The sequence below is a fragment of the Staurois parvus genome, unplaced genomic scaffold (genome assembly GCF_062004578.1).
Source record: "Staurois parvus isolate SC_StPar_1 unplaced genomic scaffold, SC_StPar_1.0 ptg000503l, whole genome shotgun sequence".
Taxonomy (NCBI): domain Eukaryota; kingdom Metazoa; phylum Chordata; class Amphibia; order Anura; family Ranidae; genus Staurois; species Staurois parvus.
The window spans coordinates 3085907-3105863 of NW_028318299.1; the positions used below are offsets into that span (position 1 = coordinate 3085907).

The 19957-nt window shown below is 42.5% G+C and overlaps 1 long non-coding RNA gene across 1 annotated transcript; it reads right to left on the reverse strand.

Annotated features, from left to right (window-relative positions):
• Positions 1–3102: 3102 nt before the first annotated feature.
• On the reverse strand, positions 3103–18244 carry LOC149452010 (uncharacterized). The gene is made up of 4 exons (XR_016314956.1): positions 18204–18244; positions 8161–8202; positions 6827–6865; positions 3103–3409 (listed from the first exon to the last, which is right to left on the reverse strand). It is a non-coding gene; the product is annotated as an uncharacterized LOC149452010 (long non-coding RNA).
• Positions 18245–19957: the final 1713 nt, after the last annotated feature.

Sequence of the window (19957 nt, forward strand, 5' to 3'; positions counted from 1 at the left end):
AACCCACTGACAGATGCAACTACCTCCACAGTTCTAGCTTCCACCCCCAACACACGAAACGTGCCATCATACACAGTCAGGCCATTAGATACCACTGAGTATGTTCTGACCCAAGAGACAGAGATAAAGCTTGACCCCCTCTGTGTGAGTGTAGTATCCCCCCCCTCCCCCCCTCGCTTTTGATGTATCTTATCTGTAGCTCTCTTTTTTTTCTTAATCCCTTCTAACATTCTGCTTAAACTTTGTGATTTGTAATAGTACTGCTTAGACCTTGAAGAAGGGGACATACCCCGAAAGCTTGTCCTCAAAACTGTATGTTAGTGCAAATAAAAAAAGTATCACGGACAGGACTCAATTGTTTCTGTCGCAAATGCACTAATACAGCTACAATCACCTCAAGCACCCATTCTGAAGATATTTGTCAGGGATCTCCACGATCCCCGCAGCGATGGTCCCGGCGCAGGCGCAGTGCGCCGCCCTGTGCAGGGACGCGGGCACTAGGTCCGGGCCGGCCGCGGCGTTCGAGTTTGCGCATGCGCAGTAGAAGCCGCGGTCGCCCGCTGGGCACCAATGGCAGCGCAGGGCGGGATATTTAAATGGCCCTGAGCTGTCATTCAGTGCCTTCCTGGTCTTACCTGCATCCTGTATCCTGCGAACCTGTGCCCTGTATGTTTTGACCCGGATTGTACCTGACCTTGCTATATTCTCCTGTCCTGACCCTTGCTTTGTCTGACCTCTCTCCTGGATGCCCCCTATTGGATCTGACCTGCTGTTGCTGATCTGGCGTGTGACCTGACTATTCTCTGCCCGCTGCCTTGTACCATACTGTCCTCTCTGTTACCGACCCGGCCTGTCTGACCTTGCTCATCCATCCATCCCTCGCAGTGGGGTCTTCAGACCTCCTCATATCAGACTCTTTCCCGTGGGAGCCCTCGGCGCATACCACTACCACTGACAGACGTACCCAGTAGCCACGACCTGGTCTCGGGGTGCTCCAAGTCCATCCCCACCATCAGGGGCCCTGGTGAACAAGCACTCTGGGACTTAGATTCCGTGCGCTTGGGACGCCTATTCAGTGGAGTGCTAGTGGTATATATTCTGGTGATTCTGCCTTTTTGAGTCCTTTACCAACAAAAAATATACAGACCCTGATGAAGGGAGATTAAAACGCATTACTGTACATGTTTTATGGGACCATATAATTCATTCTTTAAGTTTGGACTCTTTCACCATTCACTTTAATGCTCCTGTTAAAGTAGAATTTCATACAAAACCTAAATACTCTTAAAATGCTCCCTCCCCCACCCAACAGCTAATCTGACTAATCTGTGTAAGAGAAATCTGTTACTTACCTATTTTCAGGCCACTTTTGGTCCAGATCCATCATGATCCAGATCCCCTGTGTCAGTCAGCGGCAATTGCAGGGGAGAGGAGGACATGTCATAGGAGCCTTTCTTTGGAGTCCAGTGGTGAAACACCAGGGCCACAAGAACATCCTTGCTGACCCTGGTAGTTCCAGCACTAGTGTCAGTAGGTGTTTATTTTTATTTTTTACTATTTTATATATTTATTTTTTTTTTACATTTTTTTGTAGGAGCCCCACTGGAGAGTTTTGGTGAGAGGGACGAAAGAAAGAAAGAAAGAAAGAAAGAAAGAAAGAAAGAGAGAAAGAAAGAAAGAGAGAAAGAAAGAAAGAAAGAAAGAAAGAAAGAAAGAAAGAAAGAAAGAAAGAAAGAAAGAAAGAAAGAGAGAGAAAGAAAAAGAGAAAGAAAGAAGAAGGGTGGAGAGAAGACAAAAGACTGCCGGTGAGTGTGGGCGGGGCAGACACAGGAGGAGGGTGGGGGGAGGAGGGGCAGAACCAGCTTTCTATCTCCTTTCCTGTCTGTGGTAGTGGGGGGAACTGTCAACACTGGGGGCAGTCTATCCTGACAGAACCTGACGGCACTGCTTCAGGAGATGAGGGGGGCTGGCCGCAAAGGGGCATACAGGAGCCCATGGCAGCAGGAGATGGATAGAGGAACCAGAGTGTGCCACTGAATGCCTGCAGGAGGGAGAGGAGGAGAGTTAGGCATTCAGTGGCAGCAGGTGAGAAATTCACAGCCTGGTTCCTCTATGTGCCGCCCGGCCACCCCTCCTATCCCCAGCTCACTTGGCAAATTCCCACTGTGCCCTATGGCCAGTCCGGGCCTAGCTAAGTATACAGGTCTTTGCTACACAGGTAAGTTATAAGTTATAATGGGTGTTAGGAGGGGGCATTTTAGAGAAGAATTTAGATTTTGCATTGAATTCTATTTAGGCAGGTGCAATCCAGTTTCTCCACTGTAGGGGGCACTAGACCCAAGCGGTACCACAGCCTGGAGAGTCAGGAGAATCCTGGTTCCTCTATGGTTTCCTGGTCCCTGAATGCAGTATGCTGATTGGCTTCACTGCATCCAGATGACTTCTAGCAGCCATCTTGCGTCAACAGAGGCTTTATACGTCCCTGCCCCAGGTTTTGGCACTCTTTAGCACTGTGGTTACAGTAGGACACCCATATGTGAGGGGAAGTATTAGCAGCAGGGAAAGGTTCCTGATGAGTAGGAGCAGGCTAGTGACACCCAATCCTGCTATGGAAGCCTCCCCTTTGAGATTAGGTCAGCCAGGCTGCATTCCACCCCCTGAAAACAGATGCTATCGGTACATCTTTACCCGCTGTACCTCTGCATTACACAGAACTGTGAGTCTCACCCAAAGCAGCGTTCTCCTGATAGGGTTGTTTGTAGCTGAGCATACTCTGCAATACAAGTGTTGAGGTATCTAAAACCAGACTGTGTGTCATTACCGCACCACACTGCACCTCCCTACATCTACTTTAAATATGTAATTTATGTATGTTTTAAGCCACTCTCTGGGTACCCAATGAAGAGGAGTCTTGTTTTACATGAGTTGCCTCACCGGAGCCAGTTAGCTCCATTTTACTAAAATAACTTTTGAAGCCCCAGTGCCCATTGGATGTTTACCTTCTGGAAGTTTAAACCGCCAAAAGGTTGCTACACCTCCAGGAATCCACCCAAAATAGTTTGCCCCTTAGGAATATAAGTGCCTTGGTCTTACCTAGTGTTTGGGAAAGATGGCAGAATTCCCGGTCATAGAGGGAATCTGTAACATCTGTGATGTTGATTCTCCCTTGGTTCTTGGAATGATACAAAATGGCAAAGTCACATCGGGATGCCTCCTCCCTGAAACCGGACCATCCATTGTTTGTTATGAGGGTTGTTCGAACTTCTCTGATCAGTAAATTGTGCAATCTGAGGTCATCATAGAGGAAACCGTAAGAGTACTCATCTTCCCAGGAAAATATACCGACTACTTTTCCCGGGCAGATTTTTGTAATCAAACTAAAAACTACATTTTTGGGTTGACTCCAGACCTGGGAAACAAAGTGAAATACAGCCATGGTAAGAACTCTGGGAGAAATAAATAAAAGATACACATGATGCAGTCTGTCAGTAACACTAACACAAAGGGTGCACTTATGAGGAATTTGCAATTTTCCCAGTGACAAATCAGGTACGTTTGTTCTTTGTGAGATGGGGAACCTCCCCCCCAATGTTATTAGGTTATTTCCTGTGTTGGACGGATGTCTTTTAATTGATTTAATATGGAAAATACCACATTAGGTCACTAGATGACAAAACATTGAAAGAACTTTCATAAGCTCTATCCAGGAGGATGTCAAACTCAATTACATTGCTGGCTACAATAGCATTAGGATTGCTCTCAAGGCGCCGGTTGTAGCTGGAAGACTAGATGTCCAGAGCTCCACCCCCCCTTACATCAGATGTCCAGAGCTCCAACCCCACCATCAGAAGTCAAGAGTTCCCTCACTTCCTTACATCACAGTGCACCCCTCTTACCTTCTGCTACTGCCAGGAAGAAGCTGGGGGTGGAGCTGGGAAGCAGAGTGCAGTGTCTGGAGGAGGACCACAGGAGTAAGGAGTCTGCTGAATGCTGAGACATGGGGTGACAGAGACAAGGGGGTGCTGTGTCTGTACAGAGACTCAGCACCTTTAGAGGAGCTCTGTCCTCTCTGCTGCTGACTGCTGGGATGGACAAGCCTCTTCATGGCTGCATTAAGAAGCACAGGATCTGGTGGAGGAGTTCTGTCCTCTTCTCTGCTACCGACTGCTGAGACAAGGTGGGGCAGAGACAAGGGAGGGGGGTGGGTGCTGCAGCAGCAGGAGAGGTGCTAGGGCCACATGAAATGACCTGGCGGGTCAGATTCCATGTATTTGACACAAGTGCTCTATCTACTGGACAAATGCTGTATTTTACTCTTTAAATTAATACAAATATTTGTCCATCACAGCAAACAGTATATTAATATTGATCTGTTACCCTGTTCACAGAGAACACGTACAAAACTTGAACTGCATGAACTGCTATGCAAATGATTGATAACCAATATATTGGATAATAGAGGTATTTTTAGATATAATGCTCCCTAATGTATCCTCCAGTTTTTAGGATTTTGTTCCAATGTTGAATAGGACTTTAAAGTTCAGTACTTTGGAACAAAACCCCCCAAAAGTACAACACATTTTAATTTATCAATATAGAAAATATATAAAACAAAAACAAATCAAACAATCTCCTGCGCTCAAGTGTGGCAACAATGTAATGGGAAGAAACTCCCTACTGCATGTATCTCAAGTCCATGGACGTGGTCTTGGTCCTCAAAGATGCACTGAGCCCTGCTGCCCTCCCCAGGCCATGGCAATATATAAGCACTAGATGCAGAAAGACAAAAGAGGGAGCACCAGTCCAGTGTGTTAAGGGACAATAAATGAAATATGTGTTGTGTTTATTCATTATATTCTATTCTTTTATTCATGCTGATCTATTATTCATTGTTTTATATGTTTTGCAGCCCTGATGAAGGCGGAGTTTTTCCTCCTGAAACATGTTGGCTGTCTATGTTTGCTCATATTCTGAATAATAAAAGGCATCTCTGGACTCTTTCAGTTTTGGTCTGGTGATTGTTATTTCTATAATATGCTTTACTTTTATACTTTGGGATGCCCCTGAAAGAAGGGGGGAGGGGCAATTTGATAGCTGACTTACCCAAGCCAGTAAATTTACTTGCAAACCTTCTTGCATTATGAACAAACATCGAACTCCCAGCACTAAGCTGAAGCTCCTTTCACGGCTCCTTAGAAATCTATGTATTCGCTGTGCTTTTCTATGCATGGGAGGGCATATTCTGTTGGTTATTTTTAGGGAGAGAACAGGACAGAGTTCTGTTTGCAGGAGGTTCAACCGTCTCAGCAAACAAATTGGTTAAGCCTGAATCCCAATATCATCTATGGGAGTGTTAGGACCAGGACCTGAACCCACAACCTCTGTTGCATCGGGCAGTAGATTTTTATGCTGAGCCACCTGAGATACTGGGCAGCTCTTCGCATGCTTCCTTAGGTAAAGGCACTTTCTAACTTGTTTCTTGAGAGCCTTGAACTCCTTGCTCCTCCCACAATCTTCCTATTTAGGCCATGCCTTTGCACTTCCTGTTTGCCAGATGATTGTGCTCTTCTCCAGCCAATATCTTGCTCCTTTTGCTGTCTGTATCTTTACTACAACTCATTACTGACCTTAGCTTGTTCCTCGGCTACACTTCTGCTTGATTCCAACCTGCAACCACTTGTTACTGACCTTCGGCTTGCTTTCTCACTGCTCTTCTGCTTGATCCTTACCTGCTATATCTGCTACTGAACCCCAGCTTGCTCATCTCCTGGTGGTGCGATCTTGAGGACCACAACCTGGTACTAACATGCAGTTAACCCATCTCCACCATCAGGAGCTCTGGGGCAAACCAGTTAGTGCTTAGATCCTGTGTCTCTGGTGAGCCCGCATCATTAGCCAGGGTGACCTGCTTGTTTACTTATCTCCACTTTTGTGGAGAAAAAAACCCTCCCCTCTGGGTGACCTGTGCACGTTGCAAGGTACATTGCAAACTTTGTTAAAGATTTCTACATTTTGTTATTCTGAAGAAAGGGATGTTTGTTTTTCTGTGTCCATGTGCAAAGTGAATCTGTATGGGAGTGACTTCATAATTATCAATCAGCTGCTGTACCTGCAGAGCTCTAATGAGGAAAGTGGCAGGGTCTGCATCCCTTTACAGTTGAATTCCCTTTGGGAGTATCTCACCAAAAATTTTATTTTTATTGCAGGGGATGTCCAAAATCTGATTTGAGCAGACTTCTGGGAAAATCAGTGCACCAATCACACAAACAGGAAATTGCATACCCGGGGGCGTTCTACATACTGTGTACAGAACTCCTCCAGGTTGCCATATTGAATTTTGCAGAAATTTACAGTGGCTGCAGATTGACGAGGAAGGGGAATTTTTAATAGCATTTGATGTAAATATGACTTGTGTCACAATTGTATTTGATATATATATATATATATATATATATATATATATAATTTTTTTCCACACTTTGTATTTTGTATTTGCTATATATATATTAGTTTGCTATTTTTTCCCCCCAAGAACATGGAGGTACCCTTTAAATAACATGGTTGGAGGATATCTTCCACCTACACATGAAGTTGCAGAGTAGTAGGACGTACACCTTTATAAGTGACTTCTTTTTACAAACAGTGGCCAGGGAACTGTCATTTATCAGTGTTAGCACTTCCTGCACTAAATGACAGATCCCTGCCAGATAAACAAATGGGCCGGGGATCCTGGGTGACGTCACGGATCAAATATGATCAAAACTGCAAAACTCAACCTAATTCATCTAAAAAAAGCCCTATAGATCAATTAACCAACATTCCTCACCTTGTATATAATACTCCAGATTGCAGAGAAGAAATCTATCTGAAAGACAAAAAGAGAAAAATATATATAACAACTCATGTTCAATCTGTACTAGCAGATACTAAATGTTCTCCAAATATTAGAAAGCTGCAACCTGATAGAAATGTGAGACTAGAATCATGTTCTACAGAGGTGGATGACAACCCTCCCCCCCCACTTTCCCTGGGGAGGATCTTCTCCAGATCTTCCATTTCTGATTTGTTGGTGTGGTGGATCGCTGAGGGTCAACTTACTTGAAGTAGAGGGCTTCAAGTATGGCACCTGGCATCACCAAATGGCCACAGATAATATTCAGTAAATGGAACTATGCAAAGAACTGTCAGAGACTGCAGACTGTTCTGCCTTCAGCAGGGAAATTCATTGTGTTTGTCCTCCCTGCAATATTAAGTGTGGCCACTAGATGGAGCCCAAATTAAATTAACTGTCTTGCAGAAAGCAGAAACTGTTTAGGTAATAAAAGCTCCCATCATCCTGGAAACGTGTGCATCTTGGAAGCTCAGACTATATTAAGAACTGAGGCTGAGGAAATCAGCCATCATTCCTAATGCATATGTTGTACAATGAACTTACAACCCCTGCAGGCAGCATCGCTGAAGAGCATGGACCTATTGCCAACCACAGCCTACTTATTTCATGGTGTATTGTATGTTTCATACATTGATTGTATGCATTTCTCATGTTTTTTTCCCCAATAGTTTCACCCCACATTGTTTGTTAGAAAGCTTCAAGATTACATTCATCCTGGCTTATTGCAGAATAGGAGGGTTTAGCTGCATATCGAGTTATCTTAACCCCTTCACACCTGCGCCTCCCGGCCCTTTAAGGGTTTCAGAAGTCGGGAGGCGGGGTGGGGTTTTAGGGTCATGTAAATGCCGTTATTCGCCGTCACGGTGGTCACATCATCAGGAAAGGTCCCGATCAAATGTGTGCTGGGAGCACGCAGGACACATGTTTTTCTTAATTGCACGCAAATGTTCAGCCGCTCGGCGTCAAGGCCCAGACACCGGGAGGCTGCACATTTGCATGCGGCTGGTGTGAAGAGGTTAAATTTACACATGATGTTGCAGAGTAGTAGGACATACACCTTTATAAGTCACTTCCTTTTACAAACAGTGGCCAGGGAACTGCCATTTATCAGTGGTAGCACTTCCTGCTCTAAATGACAGATCCCTGCCAGATAAACAAATGGGCCGGGGATCCTGGGTGACGTCACGGATCAAATATGATCAAAACTGCAAAACTCAACCCAATTCCTCAAAAAAAGCCCTACAGATCAATTAACCAACATTCCTCACCTTGGATATAATAGACTGGATTTTAGAGAAGAAGGAAACTGTCTGAAAGACAAAAAAGAGAAAAATATATAACATCTCATGTTCAATCTGTTCTAGCAGATACTAAATGTTCTCCAAATATTAGAACGCTGCAACCTGATAGAAATGTAAATATAAACACTCTACAGCGCAAAAACATATATATAAATGTGTAAAAAGTCCAAACAAAAGTCCAAAAGGTGTATACAAATGTGCTCCAATCCCAAAAATAGTGCTCAACAAATATTTTAATCAAAAAATAAAAATAAATACAAATAAATAAAACATTTTTATAAAATGTGATGATGTTTGATTCCAAACCATCAAAGGTTCAAATCTATTCTGGACTGGTAATCTAAAATAGGGTTCACACTCTTGATTATTAACCTCTTTAAATTTAGGCTTAAATGGTGATTTTTTTAAAATTATTTTAGCTTGACTGAGGGGTTCCTTATTTTTGGAAGGAGAAGCGACATTCATAGCTGGAACATCCCTTTCCTCTGCTGAAGCTCTAGATTCCATATTACCTTTTAAATTATCCTCTTGCCATTTATAGACCAAATTTTGTTTGTAGTCCTGTGTGTCTCCACAGTATTTTTTAATTTTCTTTTTTTGTGTATCCTCATCCACTTTTTTAATATATTCCTGTAACTGTTTCATTCTTTCTTTATAATCTGTTGTATCCTCAAATCTTATCATTTTCTCTTTCAGTATATTCATTTTTTATTCTATAGATCTTAATTTCTTTTTTCTCCTTTGGATGATGAGCTCCAAAAGTTTTTTCTCCACGTGATTAAAAAATAAAACCATTCATCTAATTCCTTACTCGTTAAATCATCATTGGGGGCTTCCCAATGTGTTACAATATCCCACCAAGCTCTAATCTGTTTATCTAAATGATTCCTCAAATTTATTTCATGTGGTAATCATCATGTAACTTATCCTCTGGAATGTCCTTATCACCTTCAATACGTAGGGAGAACAACGAGAAAGTTATCTGTAAGACTTGGTGAGCACATTAGAAATATTAGAAAAGGTTTTAGGCTTCATAGTTTGTCCTACCATTTTAGAAAGTGCCACAACAGGGATCCATCTTTGCTCAGGTCCTGTGGGATCAACAAAGTTGAGCCCCATTGGCGTGGTGGCAATATAACTAGGTCAATTTCACAGAATGAGACAAGGTGGATCCTGAAATTGAATACTTTTTCCCCTAAGGGGTTGAATATAGACATTGATCTTAATTGTTTCTAATCCAATTAGTAGTGTCTAAAAACAATAAAAAAAATTATTTTTAATTTTTAAATCTTGTGAATTTTTAATTTTTACTTTTATATTAATTTTAATTTTTAATTTTTTAATTTTTATTTTATTTTATTTATTTATTATTTTTTGTTTTATTTTTAATTTTTGATTTTTATTTTATATTTATTTTTATTATTTATTTTCATTTAAATTTTTTGATTAAAATATATTTCTTTTTTTTAGAGGTTTTTAAACAATGATTGCTGATTTTATTAAAGGTTGTTTACTTATATTATGATGAAGAGAGTCTTGTAGTGTTAGATGAATTAAACATTCAATATTGTATTATGAATGATGGCCTTTAGATTGTGATTGGGGAGGAGTACTGGGGAGGTATAAATGATGAGAGGAGCCGGAAAATAGTGTCTTGGATAACGCCCTGGAGGAGCGAAATGCGTCAACGTATTTCCGGTTCCGGTGGATGCGTAGTGACGTCACGTCTGGTGAGTGGAGCGCACGCTGGTTTGCGGCGCTCCGGAGTGACTTCCTGCTTTCCTTAAGGGGAGATTGTAATTCATATTATGTACTGTCAGTCCACTTCTGTAAAGGAGGAATTTATGGATTTTTGTCATAATGATGAGCCTCTCAGCTTATTATAGAAGTGTGAACACAATTTATATCCTGTGAGTGCAATAAAGGCAGCTTTTTGCAAAGAGTTTTTTATAGTATAGCACTATTTGTGTTCTTTATTTGTTTCTCATTGCCATTTAATGGTGGGAATTGTTTTTGGTGGATATGAAGTGCAGATGTATCTGGGAGGATACACCCCGTCTTTAAAGCTTGTTTGACTCTTTAGCCATACCAGCAAAGAGTCCACTGCATCTGCTGAGTGGGGATTGGATGGTCAATCACGGATGGTGTGAGCACACTTTGGTTGAAGATTTTGTTGAGCACTATTCTTGGGATTGGAGCACATTTTTATATACCTTTGGGACTTTTGTTTGGACTTTTTACACATTTATATTCAAATATTTTTATTGAAAGATTTTAACAAACATATAATAATATACGAGCATTGGCATAGGAAGGTTCAGAATTGGGAGGTACAGTGTAAGGAGAGAAGAAGAGGAGGGATCCCCACCAGTTGGCTGGGGAACCTGTACATTTATGTTACATTTACATGAGAGGTATACTCAGTATGTTGTGAACCGTATTGGTAAGTAAAGAGGGGAGGCACCAGTTCGATAAGGAAGGATCATACTGTGGCCAATAGTAATCAGTTTATTGAGCAATTAGGGTTTCTTAACCATCGAGACCACTGAATTTTAAATTTGTGGTAGGAGGAGTTGTTGAAGGCTGTCCTTTTTTCCATCTCACATTGAAGGTTTATGTCAGATATGAGACGTGATAGAGAAGGAGTGTTGATGGATCGCCAAAGTTTAGTGATGTTGATTTTTGCAGCTGCTGGAATGTGAATAATAATGGTACGTGAATCTGTGGGAAATTTGTCTATTCCGATATGGAGGAGGGCCAAAGCGGGATTGGGGGTTAGTGGTGTTCTTGTAATTGAAGAGATTATCTGGAAAACTTTGTTCCAGTAGGATTTGAGGGACTTACATGTCCAGAGTAGGTGAAGAAGTGAACCTGTTTCTCCGCATTGTCTCCAACAGGTATGTGAGTGTTGGGGGTAGTACTGTATAAAGACAGTTTAACAGGGGTTAGGTACCACTGATGTAGGATTTTCAGGTATGTTTCCCAGTGAGAACTGCATTTCGAAGCTTTGTAGGTGATGGTGAATATTCTTTCCCAGGTATGTGGGCTTATCGGTTGGAGAACATTTTTTTCCCAATTGATTAGGGAAGATGTATATGTGGTGAATTGTGCTTCCGTTATAATCGTGTAGAAGGTTGAGATTCCTTGCTTTGGATGTTTTGTTTTATGAAAAAAATGATTTGCGGTTGCAGGTATTGTTATTTCATGACGTATATTTGTTTTGTGCAATGAGTGGGCTATTTGCATGTAAGTAAAGTTTTCTTTGTCTGGGAGGTGGAATTCCTTTTGAATAGTGGAGAAGGAGTCTATTTTGTGCTCATTGTATATGTCCTGGATATGAAGTATGCCGAGATCTTCCCAACTTGTTAGGTTTAAATGAGGAGTTATGAAGTGTATGGCTGACAGAGGTGTAGGGATTCGTATATTGTTTTTATTTAGCTGGTTGTACACCAAAAAGTCAAACCAGGCACTTAGGGAAGCTTGTATGCAAGGATGTTTGTATAGGGATTTAGGTTGGGCCGATCGGGGTAGGAATAGCATGTTTGTCACTGTGTGTGGAAGGTGCATGGAAGTTTCCATAGTGGTCCAAATTTTCTCAGTGGTAGGATGCCACCAGAAATAGAGTTGGTCCAGCATGACGGCTTGGTAATATGATTTTAGATGTGGGAGGCCAGCTCCTCCCTTGGAGGGTGGACGTATTAGGAGACGTGTGGTACATCTGGGTTTCTTTGAGTTCCAAATTAATCTGTTTAGTATTGCTTGAAGTTTGGAGAAGAAGGTGCAGGGAACAGGGATAGGGAGTGTATGAAAAATGTAGAGAATCTTAGGTAGTATGCACATTTTTATAGTTGCTGTTCTGCCTAGTGTCGACAATGTGGATGTGCGTAGGTTCTTTATTTCTTGTGGGATGGTTTTGAATAGTGGTTTGAAGTTGGCAGTATAAAGTTGGTTAGTAGAGGCAGTGAGTTTGATCCCCAGGTAAGGGATGCTATGTTGTTCCCAGGTGAACGGGAAGTGTTTAGAGAGTAAATTTTTGGTTTTGATGGGTGTATAAAGATTTAATATAGCTGATTTGGGTTCATTGAGTTTGTATTAGGAGACTTCCACATACCTGTGGATATGCGTGCGTATTGATTGAAGCGACTTATAGGGATTTGTAATCATTAGAATGATGTCGTCTGCGAAGAGACTGATTTTGTGTTCTCTTTTAAAGAGATTAATTCCCGTGAAAGTTGGGTCATTTCTGAGGTTTGACGCTAATGGTTCAATAAGTAGGGCGAAAATTATGGGGGATAGGGGGCAACCTTGTCTGGTTCCGTTAGATATATAGAAGGGTTGTGAAAGCATACCATTTGTTAGGACTTTGGCAGAAGGGTTGGAATAGAGGGATAAAATTGCCGATAATATCCAATCTGTGATTCCAATTTTTTGGAGTGTAAGTTTCATGAATTGCCAGTGAATTCGGTCAAATGCTTTTTCCGCATCTAATGATAAGAGTAAGGAGGGTTGGTTATCGGATTCAAGATAGTGTAGGAGGGATACAATTCGTCTAGTAGCATCTGGAGCTTGTCTACCAGGTAAAAATCCCACTTGATCTGGGTGGATTAATGTGGGTAAATAGGGGAGTAGTCTTTGGGCAATTAGTTTGGCGTAAAGCTTTATATCGGTGTTTAGTAGCGAGATCGGTCTATAGTTCTGGACCAATTGGGGATCTTTACCTGGCTTTGGGATAGTGGTGATTATTGATTGTAGCATGTCAGCGGGAAATACCCTGTTAGAGGCGACATGGTTGTATAGGGCAGATAGATGTGGCGTAAGATTGGGTGCAAGTGTTTTGTAAAACTCATTAGTAAAGCCATCGTTCCCTGGTGATTTGTGTAAGGGTAGAGTTTTTATAATTTTTTCAATTTCTATGGGTGAGATCGGTATGGAGAGAGATTCGAGTTGAGACGGGGTAATTTGGGGCAAGTTGGTGTTAGCTAGAAAGTTTTTGATAGATATAGTCGTTGGTTGGGTTGTATTTGGGTCATCTCTTATATTGTACAATTTTTGGTAATAAGACGCAAAAGCGTTGGCTATGTCTTCTGGGTTTGTCAGTGGTGTGTGTGTAGTAGGGTGTTGGATTGTGGAGATTTTGGTCTTAAGTCGTTTTTGTTTAATAAGCTTAGTTAGGAGGGAGTTTGCTTTGTTACCCAGAGCGTAAAATTTAGATTTAGTTTTTTGAAGGTTAATGTCATAATTATGGAGTAAGATGGTGCGTAGTTTGTTTCTGTCTAGGGTTAGAGCCGCGGATGTGGCGGGATTTGGGTTCTTTTTGTTAGTTTCTTCGTTTAATTTGATGGAAGTTAGTCGTTGGTCGATTTGTTGGGACCGTTGTCTATTGATACGGGAGTTTAGTTGTATGAGGATACCTCTCATGTAGGCCTTGTAGGTTAGCCAAAGTGTGGTAATAGAGATATCAGGGGTAGAGATAGTGTCAAAAAAGAGATTGTGCGCTTCTAGTAGATGTTTCTGATTTTCTGGATTTTTCTGGATTGAAGAGTTTAGTCTCCATATGGGCGGGATTGCTGAGCGTCGGTTGTCGTCTAAGGATATGTTGATTGAAGCGTGGTCTTATGGTGTTTGATGATGTGACATGATGTGACATGTTGTAATGTCCATTTGTCTGTGATGAAAAAATTGATTCTTGAATTATGGAGAATAGTAGGTGTAGTCTCTCTCGGTACCGTGCTGACATCTCCAGATGTCGTAAAGATCATGGTCGTGCAGAAAGTGGTTGAAGTGGAGTTTGGTGGATCTTTTGCTGGATGACGAATCTAGGAGCGGATTGCCAATAACGTTAAAGTCACCACCAAGGATGAGTCTACCTTGTTTATGATTTGAGATGGTTTTGTATAGATTGCGGTAAAATCGCATCTGATTGCTGTTAGGACCGTAGATGTTTGCTAATGTATATGTAATGTCATTTATTTGGCACACTAAGATGCGATAATGTCCATGTGGATCGGCTATTTCTGGTATGGTTCGGAATGAGATAGAGTCATTGATGGCCGTAATGACTCCATTCTTCTTCTTTATATTGGTCGCCATAAATATTTGGGAAAATCGGTGAAGTTGAAGTTTGGGGGATTTTTTTGTAGCAAAGTGGGTTTCTTGTAGGAAAAGTATGTCAGCCTGGGATTTCCGGATTTCTTTAGAGAGCATCGATCTCTTGAAGGGGGAGTTTAGGCTGCGTACGCTGAGAGATGTGATGTTTATCATTGATAGATTTTCTTTTCAGGTGTATATATAGTTGAGCTGTTGTTTGGAAGGATCGTGGTTCAGTGCGTGTCGCTGTGAAAGGGCAGGTGGTATTGTTGCTGTGGTAAGGATTAGGCTCGATTGAAGAGTCAGGGTGAGTATTCCAGGAAAGTTCAAGGATGCTGAGTATTGGGGTGTAAATGATTTGCTGGTGGTGCCGTGGCAGGAAAGAGGTAGGGACACAAAAAAGAGTAAAAAAAGCTTGCATACTATGCAAGCAACCTGAGTAGCTCGAATTGCTACTTCAGAACTGGGGGGTTTGAACAGGCTTTGACCGTAGGAAGGGTCATGCCAACAGATTTCATGTAGAATGAATATTGTCGGGACTAAGCCGATCGCCAGAACATAGTAGGTCAAAATATGGCCTCTAGGGAGAGGTGTACAGTTGTATTAGCATTGAGTGTGCTGCGCTGTTGATTATGATGCTTCCATGTGTTGGATAGAGGTAGATGCATTTTCCTGTATGTCCACGGGTGGAATATTCCAGGTTTTGAGTAGGTCGAGGCCTGCTTCCAAGGTTTTGATCGTATAGATCCTGCCTTGTTGCCGCACTGTTAGCTTTGTGGGGAAACCCCATTGGTAGGGTATGCCGTGGTTTCTTAGGGCTTTGGTAATAGAGATAATTTTCTTTCTGTTGAGAAGTGTGGCTTTTGATAGATCCGCGTATAGTCGGAGATTTGCGTGTGATGGCGGGAGCGGAGGCGGGTTTCTAGCTGCCGTCATAATTTTCTCCTTAATGTGGTAGAAATGTATGCGTGTCAAGACATCTCTTGGAATAGATGCTGACAGAAATGAAGGTTTAGGAAGTCGGTGGGCTCGATCGATCGCAAGCTCTATGTCAGAGAGTGATGGGATGAAGAGTTTGATGTATTGCTGTAAGTAAGGTAGCAGTGTCTCGTTAGTGACCGATTCAGGGATCCCTCTGAATTTAATGTTGTTACGGCTTGATCGATCTTCTAAGTCGGCTAATTTCAATTTGATTTGTTCTATGTCAGATGAATGATCCGCGTGTGCGTCGATCAAATCATTATGTGCCGTGATTACATCTCCCATGTTAGCTTCAATTTGGATTATTCTGCGTTCCTGTTGTTGAACCACGCTGCTGATTTGAGTTAGTGATGTGGAGATGTCTTTATGCAGGGTTTGACGGAGTGAGGAAAGCATGTTTCTCATGCATATTTCCGTTAATGGCTGGTCTGATACAGCAAATGTATCTATGTCAGGCAGGGCTGTGTTAGGTAGCTGAGGTGGGAGATTTAAGGCCTGGTATGAAGGGCCCGGGTCAGGGTCGAGCCGTGGCCAAGACTTAGCTGGGCTGCTAGTGGTGGGGGACAGTGGGGGTGACAACTCACCAGGGTCCCCTGGATATAGTGATTGTCTCAGTCTGGGGTCCGTTTGCTGGGCCATGTAGTCCCCCTCATGATTGCTGCTGTCCCTTTGTCTGTTGCAGCCGGCGCCATCTTGGATTCCCGGCATGACGGCCGGGAAGAAGTGTGTGAGTTTCCCTGGCTGCCCCGGGGTTTTTCTCCTGCGGGGCATGTCTGGAGAGGTGCGGGCACACTACAGGAGGGTAAGTGTGCAGTCGGATTTCCCCTGGGCCGGTGTGAGCCGGGTGGACGGAGCTGCTTTCAAAGCACGTCCATCCGATAGACGGCCGCTCATGCGCCCCCTTTTTACACATTTATATATATGTTTTGCGCTGTGGAGTGTTTATATTTATATTTGATTGTTTTTTTGTTTTTTTTCCTTTCATGAGCAGCAGCATTTAGAATGTGATTATATTATATTTTTTTTTTGTGGCGCAAGTTTTTTTATTTTTATTGATAGAAATGTGAGACTAGAATCATGTTCTATTTAGGTGGATGACAACCCCCCCCCCCCCCCCACACACACACAGACACACACACTTTCCCTGGGGAGAATCTTCTGCAGATCTTCCATTTCTGATCTGTTGGTGGAGTGAGTTCTGTTACTGAGAAGACACCAAACTGTGACCCCAATTATTACAATGTAGCAGCCCCAGGGCTAAATAGAGACCCCATTTGTTTTTCTTGATATGAGATATGAGGAGATCCCTGTACAGATTTATCACCAGTAACTCAGCCATAAGTTTAGATCGCTGAGGGTCAACTTACATGAAGTAGAGGGCTTCAAATATGGTCCCTGACATCACCAAAGGGCCACAGATAATATTACGTAAATGTAACTATACAAAGTACTGTCAGAGACTGCAGACTGTTCTGCCTTCAGCAGGGAAATTCATTATGTTTGTCCTCCCTGTAATATTAAGTGTGGCCACTAGATGGAGCCCACATTAAATTTACTATCTTGCAGAAACCAGAAACTGTTTTGATAATAAAAGCTCCCATCATCCTTCATTCTAAAAAAAGGAAATGGGTGCATCTTGGAAGCTCAGACTCCATCTTAAGAACTGAGGCAGAGGAACTCAGCCATCATCCCTGATGCACATCTTGTGCAATGAACATACAACCCCTGCAGGCAGCATCGCTGGAGAGGATGGACCTATTGCCAACCGCAGCCTACTTATTTCATGGTGTATTGTTTGTTTCATACATTGATTGTATGTATTTCTCATCTGTTTATTTCCCAATAGTTGCACCCCACATTGTTTTGTCAGAAAGCTTCAAGATTAAATTCATCCTGGCTTATAGGAGGGTTTAGCTGCATATCGAGTTACACACAGGGGAATGTGTAGCGAGGACAAAACACAGACATACTACAGGAAATGGTCAGAGACTGCAGACATACTACAGGAGATGGTCAGTGACTGCAGACATACTACAGGAGATGGTCAGAGACTGCAGACATAGTACAGGAGATGGTCAGAGACTGCAGACATGCTACAGAAGACGCCAGAGACTGCAGTCATTCTACAGGAGATGGTCAGAGACTTTAGACATACTACAAGAGATTGTCAGAAACTGCAGACATGCTAAAGGAGATGGCCAGAAACTGCAGAAATGCTACAGGAGATGGTCAAAGACTGCAGACATTATACAGGAAATGGTCAGAGACTGCAGACATACTACTGGAGATGGTCAGAGACTGCAGTCATTATACAGGAGATGGTCAGAGATTTCAGACAGAATACAGGTGGCAGGGTCTGCATTCCTTTAAACGTTAATTCCCTTTGGGAGTATCTCACCAAAAATGACATTCTGGGGATATCAATGAACCAATCACACAAGCAGGAATTTACATACTTGGAGAACGTTCTGTATACTATCTGTGTACAGAACTCCTCCAGGTTGGCATATTGAATTTTACAGAAATTTACAGCGGCTGCAGATTGACGAGAAAGGGGAATTTTTAATAGCATTCATTTTAAATATGACTTGTGTCACAATTGTACTTGCTATATATATGTTTTTTAATTTGCTATTTCCCCCCCCAAGAACGTGGAGGTACCATTTAAATAACTTGGTTGGAGGATATCTTCCACCTACAGGTGAAGTTGCAGAGTAGTAGGACGTACACCTTTATAAGTGACTTCTTTTTACAAACAGTGGCCAGGGAACTGCCATTTATCAGTGGTAGCACTTCCTGCTCTAAATGACAGATCCCTGCCAGATAAACAAATGGGCCGGGGATCCTGGGTGACGTCACGGATCAAATATCATCAAAACTGCAAAACTCAACCTAATTCCTCTAAATAAAGCCCTACAGATCAAATAACCAACATTCCTCACCTTGTATATAATACTCCAGATTACAGAGAGTAAAGCCATCTGAAAGACAAAAAGAGAAAAATATATAACAACTCATGTTCAATTTGTTCTAACAGATACTAAATGTTCTCCAAATATTAGAGAGCTGCAACCTGATAGAAATGTGAGACTAGAATCATGTGCTAATGGAGGTGGTAGACAGCCCCCCCCTCCCCCACACACACACACACACAAACTTTCTCCAGGGAGGATCTTCCATTTCTGATCTGTTGGTGGAGTGAGTTCTGTTACTGAGAAGACACCAAACTGTGACCCCAATTATTACAATGTAGCAGCCCCAGGGCTAAATAGAGACTCCATCTGTTTTGTTCTTGATATGAGATATGAAGAGATCCCTGTACAGATTTATCACCAGTAACTCAACCATAAGTTTAGATCACTGAGGGTCAACTTACTTGAAGTAGAGGGCTTCAAATATGGTCCCTGACATCACCAAAGGGCCACAGATAATATTCAGTAAATGTAACTATACAAAGAACTGTCAGAGACTGCAGACTGTTCTGCCTTCAGCAGGGAAATTCATTATGTTTGTCCTCCCTGTAATATTAAGTGTGGCCACTGGATGGAGCCCAAATTAAATTTACTGTCTTGCAGAAACCAGAAACTGTTTTGATAATAAAAGCTCCCATAATCCTTCATTCTAATAAAAGGAAATGGGTGCATCTTTGAAGCTCAGACTCCATCTTAAGAACTGAGGCAGAGGAACTCAGCCATCATCCCTGATGCACATGTTGTGCAATGAACTTACAACCCCTGCAGGAAGCATTGCAAAAGAGCATGGACCTACTGCCAACCACAGAATACTTATTTCAAGGTGTATTGTATGTTTCATACATTGATTGTATGTATTTCTCATCTGTTTTTTCCCCAATAGTTTCACCCCACATTGTTTTGTAGAGTTACACACAGGGAAATGTGTAGCAAGGACAGAACACAGACATACTACAGGAGATGGTCAGAGACTGCAGACATACTACAGGAGATGGTCAGAGACTGCAGACATACTACAGGAGATGGTCAGAGACTGCAGACATGCAACAGGAGATGAGCAGAGACTGCAGACAGACTACAGGAGATGGTCAGAGACTGCAGACAGACTACAGGAGATGGTCAGAGACTGCAGACATACTACAGGAGATGGTCAGAGACTGCAGACGTAATACAGGAGATGGTCAGAGACTGCAGACATAGTACAGGAGATGGTCAGAGACTGCAGACATACTACAGGAGATGGTCAGAGACTGCAGGCATACTACAGGAGATGGTCAGAGACTGCAGACATACTACAGGAGAGTTGAGTTGTTGTTGTATATTATGCAATTGCAGATAGAAGATCGGTGATATGTTATGTTCATTACATCTTTTCCTATATTTGCATTAGAGAGCATCATTGGGGTTTACATCTATGTTAACTAGTTGCCGACCGCAGATAGCCAAATGACGGCTGCACTGTGGCCGGCCAGTTCTGGGTGGACGTCATATGACATCCTCCCAGAACGCGCTCTCCTGCGCGCCCCAGGGGGCGCGCACCCGGTGATCTCCGTGATCGCTGTGTCCTACGGACACAGCTGATCACGTGATGTGGTAAAAGGCCAATCACAGCGGCCTTTTACCACGTGATCAGCCGTGTCCAATGACACGCTGATCACAGGGAAATGCAATTGCCGGTTCTCGGCTGCACTTTCCTCACGCTGTCAGATCGTGAGGAAAGTACT